General features: G+C 30.2%; 1 long non-coding RNA gene across 1 annotated transcript; it reads right to left on the bottom strand.

Annotated features, from left to right (window-relative positions):
• Positions 1–2,217: 2,217 nt before the first annotated feature.
• Positions 2,218–2,697, bottom strand: LOC150025455 (uncharacterized). Its single transcript, XR_016514559.1, has 2 exons — positions 2,601–2,697; positions 2,218–2,453 (listed from the first exon to the last, which is right to left on the bottom strand). It is a non-coding gene; the product is annotated as an uncharacterized LOC150025455 (long non-coding RNA).
• Positions 2,698–12,776: the final 10,079 nt, after the last annotated feature.

Raw genomic sequence — 12,776 nt, 5'->3', positions numbered from 1 at the left:
GAATATTGGGACCACGTCCCTTCCGCATTCAGATCTTCTATCCTAGGGTGCTATAAAAAATTAAATTTAGCTTCCCTTACCTCAATTGCTTGCTTCCCAAGCAACTTTTAGAATTTTATTCCCCACCGTTTGCATAAGCTTCAAAATTTACGGGCCTAATGCAAATTATCCAAACAGAACAAAAATTCAGTATATAATAGAATAAGTTGAGAGGATTAAACTTCTCAACTGACCCCACCAAGATTGATGACTAAATCCTAAGGAAAAACAGAGAACAAAGGATATTTAGAGTAAAAATGAACTTACTCTGTTTGAAAATCTGATCGGGTAGAAATGTTCCTTAATTCCTCTGCTACAGCGTGGTATGATTAGATTCTAAAATAGATGAAGATTGGGAGAGAAATTAAGAGAGAGGGAGAGAAGAGAATTGGAGAGAGAGAGAGAAAGAAGAAAAATGGTACTGTGGTGTGAAGAAGAATGTTTCTGTTGGTTTTTTAAAAAAAAGGGCACGCTGTTACATTATCTCCAACTACAAAAATTTTCATCCTCGACAATGAACTTACCAATAAAGAGACTAGGGTATGATGCTCGTATCTCCTCTTCAATTTCCCAAGTGGAGTCTCCAGAGATGAGATCCCACAATACTTTCACCATGGGAATACTTCTTCCACGAAGTTGTTTCACTTGTGAATCTAAAATTCTGATTGGCTTCACTTCAAACGTTAAATTTTCTTTCACCTGGATAGAATCAGACTCTAGAATGTGACTGGGATCAGGTACGTACTTTCTTAGCTGAGATACATGGAAAATATTGTTAAGGTTAGCTAAAGGAGGAGGTAAAGCAATTTCATAAGCCATGGGGCCTATTCTCCGGAGAATTTGATAAGGTCCTATGAACTTAGGAGTCAATTTCTTGGATTTGAGTGCTCTTCGTACACCAGTGAATGGTGTAACTCTAAAAAAGACATGCTCACCCGTAGAGAATTCTAAAGGTCTTCTTCTTTTATCTGCATAACATTTTTGCCTGCTGAGAGATGTTTTCAATCTTTCCTGAATCATTTTGACTTTCTCATTGGTTTGTTGTATTAATTCTAGTCCAATTAACACACTCTCACCATCCTGAAACCAACACAGAGGTGTCCTGAAACAACATCCAGAATAGATTACCAGCGAATCCAACAGAAAGGATCAGGGTAAGTTCAATACAACCCAAACCGTGCATCTCATATGTCACGGTGTGCATGAACTCCCCCATCAGCTTCTCACCACCTGATATCTTAGTCTATGTGACTTAGATCATCAGTGAAGCTCGGAGATCTCTGTTACCACATAGGCATCAATACTTAATACACAACAAACATCAGTCCATACATTATCCCAAATGTATGAATTCAATTCCATGTCATCCCGTCATACAATATCATTCCAAACACGATCCACAACATTCAAAACGTAATGAAAAAAAAAAACACTTAAATATTAAACCATCAAAATATAATATTTTTACAAATTTAAATAATATATAAACAAACAACCCAATATATATAACACACAACATCCCTGCAAGAAAAATTGAATATTGGGACCACGTCTCCAAGCAACTTTTAGAACTTTATTCCCCACCGTTTGGATAAGCTTCAAAATTTACGGGCCTAATGCAAATTATCCAAACAGAACAAAAATTCTGACCCCACCAAGATTGATGACTAAATCTTAAGGAAAAACAGAGAACAAAGATATTTAGAGTAAAAATGAACTTACTCTGTTTGAAAATCTGATCGGGTAGAAATGTTCTGTTACAGCGTGAATTGGAGAGAAAGAGAAAGAAGAAAAATGGTATTGTGGTGTGAAGAAGAATGTTTTTGTTGGTTTTTAAAAAAACAGGACGCTGTTACACGCTACATATTGTCTTTATCCGCAATTAATGAAAAAATTAAATGCAATATACTTTTAACCGTATAAGGAAATTTTTTTTGACGAGAACATATTACTTTTTAATATATATAATCATTTATTTTATTTTCTTCTCTTTTATGATCTTTCAAATAATCACCAATTCCGATTCTGTTGTTTTTTAAATTTTATTTTATTTTTATAATTTGATTTTTTATTTATTTATCTGTTTAAATAAAGATTTTAATTTTTCTTATCTTAAATTTAAATCTATCAAATGATATTTCAAAATTAAATAAAACAATATAAAAATAAATAAATATATATTAAAAAAGTTTAATTGAAGCTCTCACTTTATTTAAAGTTTTATAAAATAGCCACTGGTATAATATAAATTAATCATAGACAACAACATTGATTTAGAGATCCTTGTTGGACACAAAAACCATTCTTAAATCCCTTTGATGCACAATCTTCCTTGCAATTTCCAGTGCAAAGACCGAAGCACCGAAGATCTTCATCGATCATTCCTGTTACTGGTTCTGCTACTGCTCCTCCTCCTGCGTTAAGATTACCATAAAATCTTATGAATTTTCACCACAAAACTATACCAAATTTCACCATAAAAATAAGAAAATATCACTTTCCCTAGGATTATATGCTAAATAGTAAATTAGAGAATGAAACTAATTTGGTTTTCCAATTACCTGATGTAAGAACCAAAGCAACAAATAAAACACTGAAGAGAAAAGGATGACAGAAGCGAGAAGCCATTTTAAGAGAATGAAATTTTTCAGTTTGATCTTTTGTTTATGGTGAGATAAATATTTAGAGTTCTACTCATTATATATAAAGGATATTGAAGATTATCATTTACTACTCATTATTATGCGTTATTGAAAATAAATTAAAAAATTAACTTTTGGTCAAAAGAAAATCACGAAAGTTATTTAATAAATGAATTGTTTAATACATTGAAAGTTAAAAATTTAATTTTTAAATTCTTTTCTTTTTATTAATAAACAAGGTTCATATTTGCAGTTTAAAGGTGGATATTATTTGAGTATTTTATGGAAAGTAGTGAAGAGTGGTCAATTGTTCCTTTCTTTCTCATTAATTTAATTAATATTGTAATTAATAATTATTATAACTTCTCCATGAGATGCTTCAAAAGATGTTTTTAATTTTGGCTAACATAGTTAATTAAAAATTAACAAACAATATTTATGTGTAAAAATATTATCATTTTTTATCAATTATTTCGATTTAAATCAATAATAATGAAATAATGTGAATTTCTTTTTTTAAAATTGTATTTAACAATTTTTCGTCAATGAAATATTTGTTTTAATTATGAATAGGTATAGTTTACCTAGGTATATTTTTGTTAACATGAGTTTCGGTCTAATCCTTTTTTTTTAAATAATACTTATTGTTGTTACTTGAGGTGTCAACCTCAAGTTGCATAATAATACCTAACATAAAAACATTTTATAACAAGAATAAAATAAAAATATAATATATGGACATAAAATAAAATAGAAAAATATATCATATATTTTAATTTTTTTAAATTATAAATTGAGAAATTAAATTCCGTTTTTTTCACCTAATTCACAATCTATTCTTTCATTAAGAATTTCGTATTATTTGCTTTTAATTTAATATACTAATTAAACATTAATTCATTTGTTTAATTAGGTTATCTTTTATTTTTTAAAATTTATTTTATATTAATAGTTATTTTAAAACTATTTAAATATAAAAAGAAAATAGATTTTCAATATCGTCTTAAACTTATTTCTATCTTTATCTTATAATTCCATCTTATCATTGTATTAATTAATCATTCTAAGTTGTCCAATGAAATAAAATTAATCATAAAAAAATAGGTAGTTGTGTTTTTAAACTATAAGTCATTTTGAAAAACAATATTAATAACAAGAAATAATTATGCTAATGGAATAAATAAGATTATATATTAAAAAATACATATTGTACTATATTATTACGATTCAATAATTCTTTACATTGATATAATTTTTTAGATTATTAAACAAAAATTCGTCCATTGCTCACCAACTAGTTATATATTACTTTTCTAATTTCTGTAAGTTCTTGGCACTTACAAATTAAAAAAAATAAAAGTAATTACGAGTTAAAGCACGTGACCCTTTTGATACTATAGATTTAGTTTTAAATACTCGTTTAAATCACGTAAACTAGTTATTACATTATCTTTTAATTTTTAATTAAAAATTGATGTCTCAACCCTTTCTGTAACACCCCGGAAAATAACATTTAACTATTACAATACAGGTTCTACATATTTCTATACACACTTGGAATTTTTCAAAACATTCCTAATACATTATTAGGATTTGTAGAAATACAAATATTTACATATCCACAGCTCAAAATAAAACTCTGAAACCTCTAAGGCTCTCCTACATCTGTATGGTCATCTGCTCGTGTACATAGTACAGTCATCGCAGTTTAAACACAATAAGAAAAGCAAGGGTAAGCTAATGAAAATAGAATTTTATAATATACATAATTAAATCAAAAGAGAAAACCAAATTACATGATCAATTTCTCAAAGGGTGATTATATTTTGACACCCCGCTCCAGTTTACACCTACACTAAAATATTAATATTTGTAATAAAAAAAAATTTAAAAATAAAAAAAAATATCTTTAATGAAATATTAGACAAAATTTAAAATGTTAAAATAATTTTTAAAATTCAAAAAATTAAAAATGATTAAAATATTAATATTTAGTGGGGTGTAAAGTGGAGCAATGGGTGTCAAACCATCATTTTCCTTTCTCAAATTATTCAATTTTCTTCAATTCTCAACAATAAACAATCACATAGATCTCACATGGATCTACACATCCAGAATATTCAACAAACAACGTCTCCCGGAAGACCCGTATTAAGTAAGTCCTACCAGAGACTAACACTTGATCCAAAGATTACCAGCGAAGATCAGGGTAAGTTCAATACAACCCAAGCCGTGCATCTCATATTTCACAGTGTGCATGAACTCCCCCCATCAGCTTCTCACCACCTGATATCTTAGTTTATGTGACTTAGATCATATGTGAAGCTCGGAGATCTCTGTTACCACATAGGCATCAATACTTAATACACAACCAACATCAGTCCATACATTATCCCAAATGTATGAATTCAATTCCATACCATTCTGTCATACAATATCATTCAAAAGGTGATGCACAATATTCAAAAGTCTATTTGACATAAGAAAAAATAACACTTTAATACTAAATCATCAAAATATAATATTTTTACAAATTTAAATAATATACAAACAAACAACCCAATATATAAACACACAACATCCCTAAGAAAAATTGAATATTGGGACCACGTCCCTTCCGCATTCAGATCTTCTATCCTAGAGTGCTATTATAAATTAAATTTAGCTCCCCTTACCTCAATTGATTGCTTTCCAAGCAACTTTTAGAATTTTATTCCCCACAGTCTGGATAAGCTTCAAGATTTACGGGCCTAATGCAAATTATCCAAACATAACAAAAATTCAGTATATAGTAGAATAAGTTGAGAGGATTAAACTTCTCAACTGACCCGACCAAGATTGATGACTAAATCCTAAGGAAAAATAGAGAACAAAGGAACTTTGGAGCAAAAATGAACTTACTCTGTTTGAAAATCTGATCGAGTAGAAATGTTCCTTAACTCCTCAGCTACAGCGTGGTATGATCAGATTCTAAAATAGATGAAGATTGGGAGAGAAAATTAAGAGAGAGGGAGAGAAGAGAATTGGAGAGAGAGAATGGAGATAAGGATGAATAATGTGTGCAGGGGGTTTTGTTTTTAAAAAAAACACGTTACATTATCTCCAACTACAAAACTTTTCGTCCTTGAAAATGAACTTACCAATAAAGAGACTAGGGTATGATGCTCGTATCTCCTCTTCAATTTCCCAAGTGGAATCTCCAGAGATGAGATCCCACAATTCTTGGATTTGAGTGCTCTTCCTACACCAGTGAACGGTGTAACTCTCAAAAAGACATGCTCACCCGCAGAGAATTCTAAAGGTCTTCTTCTTTGATATGCATAAGATTTTTGCCTGCTAAGAGATGTTTTCAATCTTTCCTGAATCATTTTGACTTTCTCATTGGTTTGTTGTATTAATTCTGGTCCAATTAACACACTTTCACCATCCTGAAATCAGCACAAAGGTGTCCTGCACTTTCTTCTATACAATGCCTCGAAAGGAGCCATTCCTATGCTAGCTTGGTAACTGTTATTGTAAGTGAACTCTACCAATGGTAGAATTTCATCCCAACTGCCCAAATGATCTAACACACAAGTCCTAAGAAAATCCTCTAAGGACTGGATACTTCTCTCTGATTGTCCATCAATCTGAGGATGGTATGCTGAACTAAGTCTGAGTTTAGTCCCCAAAGCTTCTTGAAGTGTTTTCCAGAATCTGAAGGTGAATCTAGAATCTCTATCTGAAACTATGCTGGAGGGTACACCATGCAATCTGACTATTTCAACTATGTAAATTTGGGCCAACTTTCGCATAGAGATTCTCAAGGCTATAGGTAGGAAGTGTGTCATCTTTGTCAACCTGTCCACTATGACCCAAACAGAGTCATGCTTCCTCAAAGTACGTGGTAAATGGGTAACAAAATCCATTGAGATATTGTCTCACTTCCACACTGGAATGTCTAACTGAGTTAACATGCCTTCAGGTCGTTGATGTTCAATCTTTGATTTCTGACAAGTCAAGCAAGCAGCTACAAACTTAGCTACATCATTCTTCATGTCATGCCACCAATAAGACTTCTTGAGATCTTGATACATCTTGTTCATTCCTGGATGTAAACTGAGTTTGCTTTTATGACCTTCAGATAACACTATTTGCTTTAGTTCATTATCCTCTGGTATGCATATTCTATTTTTGAATCACAAAATAGCATCCACTCCTAAAGAGAAGTCTTTAGCTTTGTCAGTATTTAATAAGCCCATGAAGTTCTTCAATTTTGAATCTTCCAACTGCTTCTCCTTCACCTTCTCCAGAAATTCATTAGTTATAACAAGTGTATTACAACTAATGCAAGTTGAAGACATGGAAACCTCCAAATTCATACTCCTGAAATCTTCAATCAATGCTAGCTCTCTAATCATAAGCGACGACATTTGTATTTTTTTATGACTCAATGCATCTGCAACAACATTTGCCTTCCCAGGATGATATATTAGTTGAAAATCATAGTCTTTTAAAAATTCCATCCATCTCCTTTGGCTAATATTTAACTCCTTCTGATCAAACAAATACTTCAAGCTTTTATGATCATTGAACACATTAAAACTAACTCCGTAAAGAAAATGTCTCCATATTTTTAAAGCAAAGACAACTACTGCCAATTCTAGATCATGAGTTGGATAATTTCTTTCATGCACCTTTAACTGACAAGAAGCGTAGGCAATAACTTTCTTATTCTGCATCAAAACACAATCCAATCCCTGATAGGAAGCATCACAAAAAACTTCAAAAGAATGATTGGTATCAGGGATTGTCAATACAGGAGCATTAGTCAACCTTGTTTTCAACTCTTCAAAGCTTCTCTCACATTGTTCAGTCCATGCAAAAGGATGATCCTTTCTAGTCAATTGGGTCAAAGGAGCCACTATTTTAGAAAAGCCTTCTATAAATCTCCTGTAATATCCTGCTAACCTGACAAAGCTTCTAATTTCTGTAACTGTTTTAGGACGCTCCCACTGAAGTACAACCTCCACTTTAGAAGAATCTACTGATATTCCCTGTGCAGAGATGACATATCCTAAAAATTGTATTTCTGACATTCAGAAGTCACATTTTGAAAGTTTAGCATATAACTGTTTTTCTCTCAAAATGTTCAGGACGGTTCTAAGATGTTCTGCATGTTCTTCCCTTGTACTAGAATAAATCAAGATGTCATCTATGAACACTACCACAAACTTATCAAGAAAAGGTCTGAATATTCGATTCATATAATCCATGAAAATAGTTGGAGTATTAGTCACACCAAATGGCATGACCAAAATTTCATAGTGACCATACCTTGATCTAAAAGCAGTCTTCTGAACATCTTCCACTTTCACTGAAATTTGATGATAACCTGAGCGCAAATCTATTTTAGAAAAGACAACTGCCTCGTGCAACTGATCCATTAGATCATCAATTCTAGGAAGAGGATATTTATTCTTTATTGTTAACTTGTTTAATTGTCTTTAATCTATGCATAGACGTGACGAACCTTCCTTCTTCTTCACTAATAGCACTGGAGCTCCCCATGGAGAAACACTAGGTCGAATGAATTGCTTCTCAAATAAGTCTTCTAGTTGTTTCTTCAATTCAGGTAACTCTGCTGGTGCCATTCGGTATTATTCAATTTTCTTCAAATCTCAACAATAAACAATCACATAGATCTCACATGGATCTACACATTCAGAATATTCAACAAACAACGTCTTCCGAAAGACCCGTATTAAGTAAGTCCTACCAGAGAGTAACACCTGATCCAAAGATTACCAGCGAATCCAACATAAAGGATCAGGGTAAGTTCATACAACCCAAGCCGTGCATCTCATATGTCACGGTGTGCATGAACTCCCCCATCAGCTTCTCACCACCTGATATCTTAATCTATGTGACTTAGATCATCAGTGAAGCTCGGAGATATCTGTTACCACATAGGCATCAATACTTAATACACAAGCAACACCAGTCCATACATTATCCCAAATGTATGAATTCAATTCCATACCATTCTGTCATACAATATCATTCAAAAAGTGATCCACAATATTCAAAAGTTTATTTGACATAAGAAAAAAATAACACTTTAATACTAAATCATCAAAATATAATATTTTTATAAATTTAAATAATATACAAACAAACAACCCAATAAATAAACACACAACATCCCTAAGAAAAATTGAATATTGGGACCACGTCCCTTCCGCATTCAGATCTTCTGTCCTAGGGTGCTATTATAAATTAAATTTAGCTCCCCTTACCTCAATTTCTTGCTTTCCAAGCAACTTTTAGAATTTTATTCCCTAAAGTCTGGATAAGCTTCAAGATTTACGGGCCTAATGCAAATTATCCAAACAGAACAAAAAATCAGTATATAGTTGAATAAGTTGAGAGGATTAAACTTCTCAACTGACCCGACCAAGATTGATGACTAAATCCTAAGGAAAAATAGAGAACAAAGGAATCCTTAGGAAAAATAAAGAACAAAGGAACTTTAGAGGAAAAATGAACTTACTCTGTTTGAAAATATGATCGAGTAGAAATGTTCCTTAACTCCACAGCTACAGCGTGTGGTATGATCAGATTTTAAAATAGATGAAAATTGGGAGAGAAAATTAAGAGAGAAGGAGAGAAGAGAATTGGAGAGAGAGAATGGAGATAAGGAAGAATAATGTGTGTAGGGGTTCTGTTTTTTAAAAAAATACGTTGTTACACTTTCTTGTTTTAAAGCTTCTTTCATAAGATCATATTTGTAATAATTTATATTAATTTTAAAATTTTAATATGTTTCTTTTATATAAATTAAAATGTATATATATATACATATATATATTAAATATATTAAAAAGTAAATTATTTAATATTTTTCATTCCTATTCACTTTTTTAATAGTATAGGAGATAAGCAAATAATGCAATATATTTTCTTTATGCGCAATGAATGAAAAAATTAAATGCAATATATTTTCTTGTTTTAAAGCTTCTTTAATAAGATTATGTTTATAATAATTTATATTAATTTAAAATATATTTTCTTGTTTTAAAGCTTCTTTCATAAGATTATGTTTATATTAATTTATATGAATTTAAAATTGTAATATATTTCTTTCATATAAATTATTTCTGTTTAAATGAAGATTTCAATTTTTCTTATCTTAAATTTAAATAAATAAAAAAATATATTAAAAGAAGTTAATTGAAGCTCTAACTTTATTTAAAGTTTTATAAAATAGCCACAGGTATAATATAAATTAATCATAGACAACAACATTGATTGAGAGATCCTTGTTGGATACAAAAACCACTCTTAAACCCCTTTGATGCACAATCTTCCTTGCAATTTCCAGTGCAAAGACCGAAGCATCGAAGGTCTTCATCGATCATTCCTGTTACTGATTCTGCTACTGCTTCTCCCCCTGCGTTCAGATCACCATAAAATTTTATGAATTTTCACCATAAAATTATACCAAATTTCACCATAGAAAACAAGAAATAATAAGAAAATATCACTTTCCCTAGGATTATATGCTAAATAGTAAATTAGAGAATGAAATTAATTTGGTTTTTCCAATTACCTGATGTAAGAACCAAAGCAACAAATAAAACACTGAAGAGAAAAGAATGACAGAAGCAAGAAGTCATTTCAAGAGAATGATATTTGTCAGTTTGATCTTTTGTTTATGGTGAGATGAATGTTTAGGGTTCTACTCATTATTATATATAAAGGCTATTGAGGATTATCATTTACTACTCTTTATTATGTGTTATTGAAAATAAGTTTAAAAATTAACCTTTGGTCAAAAGAAAATCAAAAAAGTTATTTAATAAATGAATTGTTTAATACATTGAAAGTTTAAAATTTAATTTTTAAATTCTTTTCTTTTTATTATTAAACAAGGTTCATATTTTCAATTTAAAGGTGGGTGTTATTTGAGTATTTTATGGAAAGTAGTGAAGAGTGATCAATTATTCCTTTCTTTCTCATTAATTTCAGTAATATTGTAATTAATAATTATTATAATTTTTCCATGATATGCGATGTTTTTAATTTTGGCGAACATATTCAATTAAAAATTAACTAACAATGTGTAAAATATTATCATTTCTTTATCAATTATTCAGATTTAAAGCATTTATACAAGGAGAGCCAAAATAAATAAATAAAGTCTATTATTTTCCAAACATTCTTATAATTGTTTCTAATATAATATATGCTTATATACATCGCAATTCACAATGAAAACAATAGATAAAAAAATAAACTATTGAAATAAATTTTAATCAACAAATCGAATAATTCAATTTTATTCAAATACCAACATATAACAAGCATATAAATCACCTATGGATCTACACATAAAAAATATTCAATAAGTGAAATATCAACTAACGTATTCTGAAAGACTCATATCATACATGTTTCACGGTAAATTATCTTTTAATCCAATCCAAAACATATATTAATAAGCGAACCCAAGAGTAACTGATCAGAGTAACTTCAACACTACACAATTTGTGCATTTACATATGTCATGATGTGGAAGAACCCTTTCAGTCTCTAACTACTTAATATCTTAATCTATATGACTTAGACCATTAGTGAAACAAAAAGATCTTTGATACAACATAGGTCACTAGAAGAAAAAATGGTTTTAACGCGAGTTTATTTTTACACTATCAAGGGTTAAAACATCCATTAAGTCATTTATCCAGGGTTGTAGTTTCCTCTACTAAACCATCTCTGGGGAACGTGATCCCGAGGTTTTTTAAACCCTAGAAAAAGTTTTTCAAAACTCCCGTTAAATACCATGGACTTAAGAACCTCCGTAAAATACCATGAATTTCAAAACCTCCATAAAATACCAAGGGTTTTAAGACCTCCATAAAATACCACGGGTTTCAAAACCTTTGTAAAATATCACAGGTTTCAAAACCTCCGTAAAATATCATGGGTTTCAAACTCTCTGTAAAATACAATGGGTTTTAGGACCTCCGTAAAATATCATAGGTTTCAAAACTTCTTTAAAATATCATAGGTTTCAAAGCCTCCGTAAAATATCATAAGTTCCAGAACCTCCGTAATATTATTTTTTTATTCATTTATCATTTAAGCATTCATGTATTTTTCAACCACAATTGTTTACATCTATTGTATTTATTTATCTATATTTGTTAAAGTACTTTTTCAATAAATAAAACAAATAAATGGATATAATATTTATCAATTGACAAAATAAATGGCAATCGCGGTGGATCAACGATCAAGACAAAGGGGACTCGTTAATAGCTTAGGCTTTTCGCATGCCCCAAAACAATTGCCTGATTTTTCATATTTTTTTTATCTATCCTTAGCTAAAATATCTATGTAAAAGTAGTAAATAAAATTCATTTGTAACTCAAAATTTATTTATTAATTTTAATCCATGTCAATATCTGCAAGATAAACATGAAGTTTATTGTATAAGAATCCTTTATAATTTTAAAATCCTCCATCCAAAAATATCCAATTTTTTTCTCCCTTCATATATTATCTATTTCAGAATTTGGTCGCATCTCATATTAGTTGAGGAACCAGGAATCAATCCTATCAGATCAGATTTTCAAATATAGTACTTCGATATACTCTAAAGATTTCTTGTTCTCTATTTTTTTCTTATGATTTTTTCATCAATTTTGGTGGAGTAAATTGAGAAAAGTGATAATCTTAACTTGCTTTATCATATACTAAATTTATGTCATGCTTGGATACCTTACTTTATGTCCCTAGATCTTGAAATAATCTTGTTGCTTAGTTTTGAAAATGGCTTTGAAGATAAACATTTCATGTAAAGGAAGCTAATTATGTTTTTGCAAGAACCTTAACATAAATAATATGGATGTTCTATGTGAGGTTGTGTGTTGTGGAATATGTTTTTTGTATTTGAGTTGAAATGAGATTTGTGTAGTTGAATGAATGAAATTTGTTGTGTGTTACCACATTTGTGTTAGATTATTGATACTTGTATATTTGTGAACCATTACTTTGATTGTGTATTAAGTATTCAAACCTATGTTGTAATAGATATCTCCTTAATACACA

This window comes from Phaseolus vulgaris, chromosome 8, assembly GCF_051622355.1.
Source record: "Phaseolus vulgaris cultivar YP4 chromosome 8, ASM5162235v1, whole genome shotgun sequence".
Taxonomy (NCBI): Eukaryota; Viridiplantae; Streptophyta; class Magnoliopsida; order Fabales; family Fabaceae; genus Phaseolus; species Phaseolus vulgaris.
This window is presented reverse-complemented; position numbering and strand designations above follow the sequence as displayed.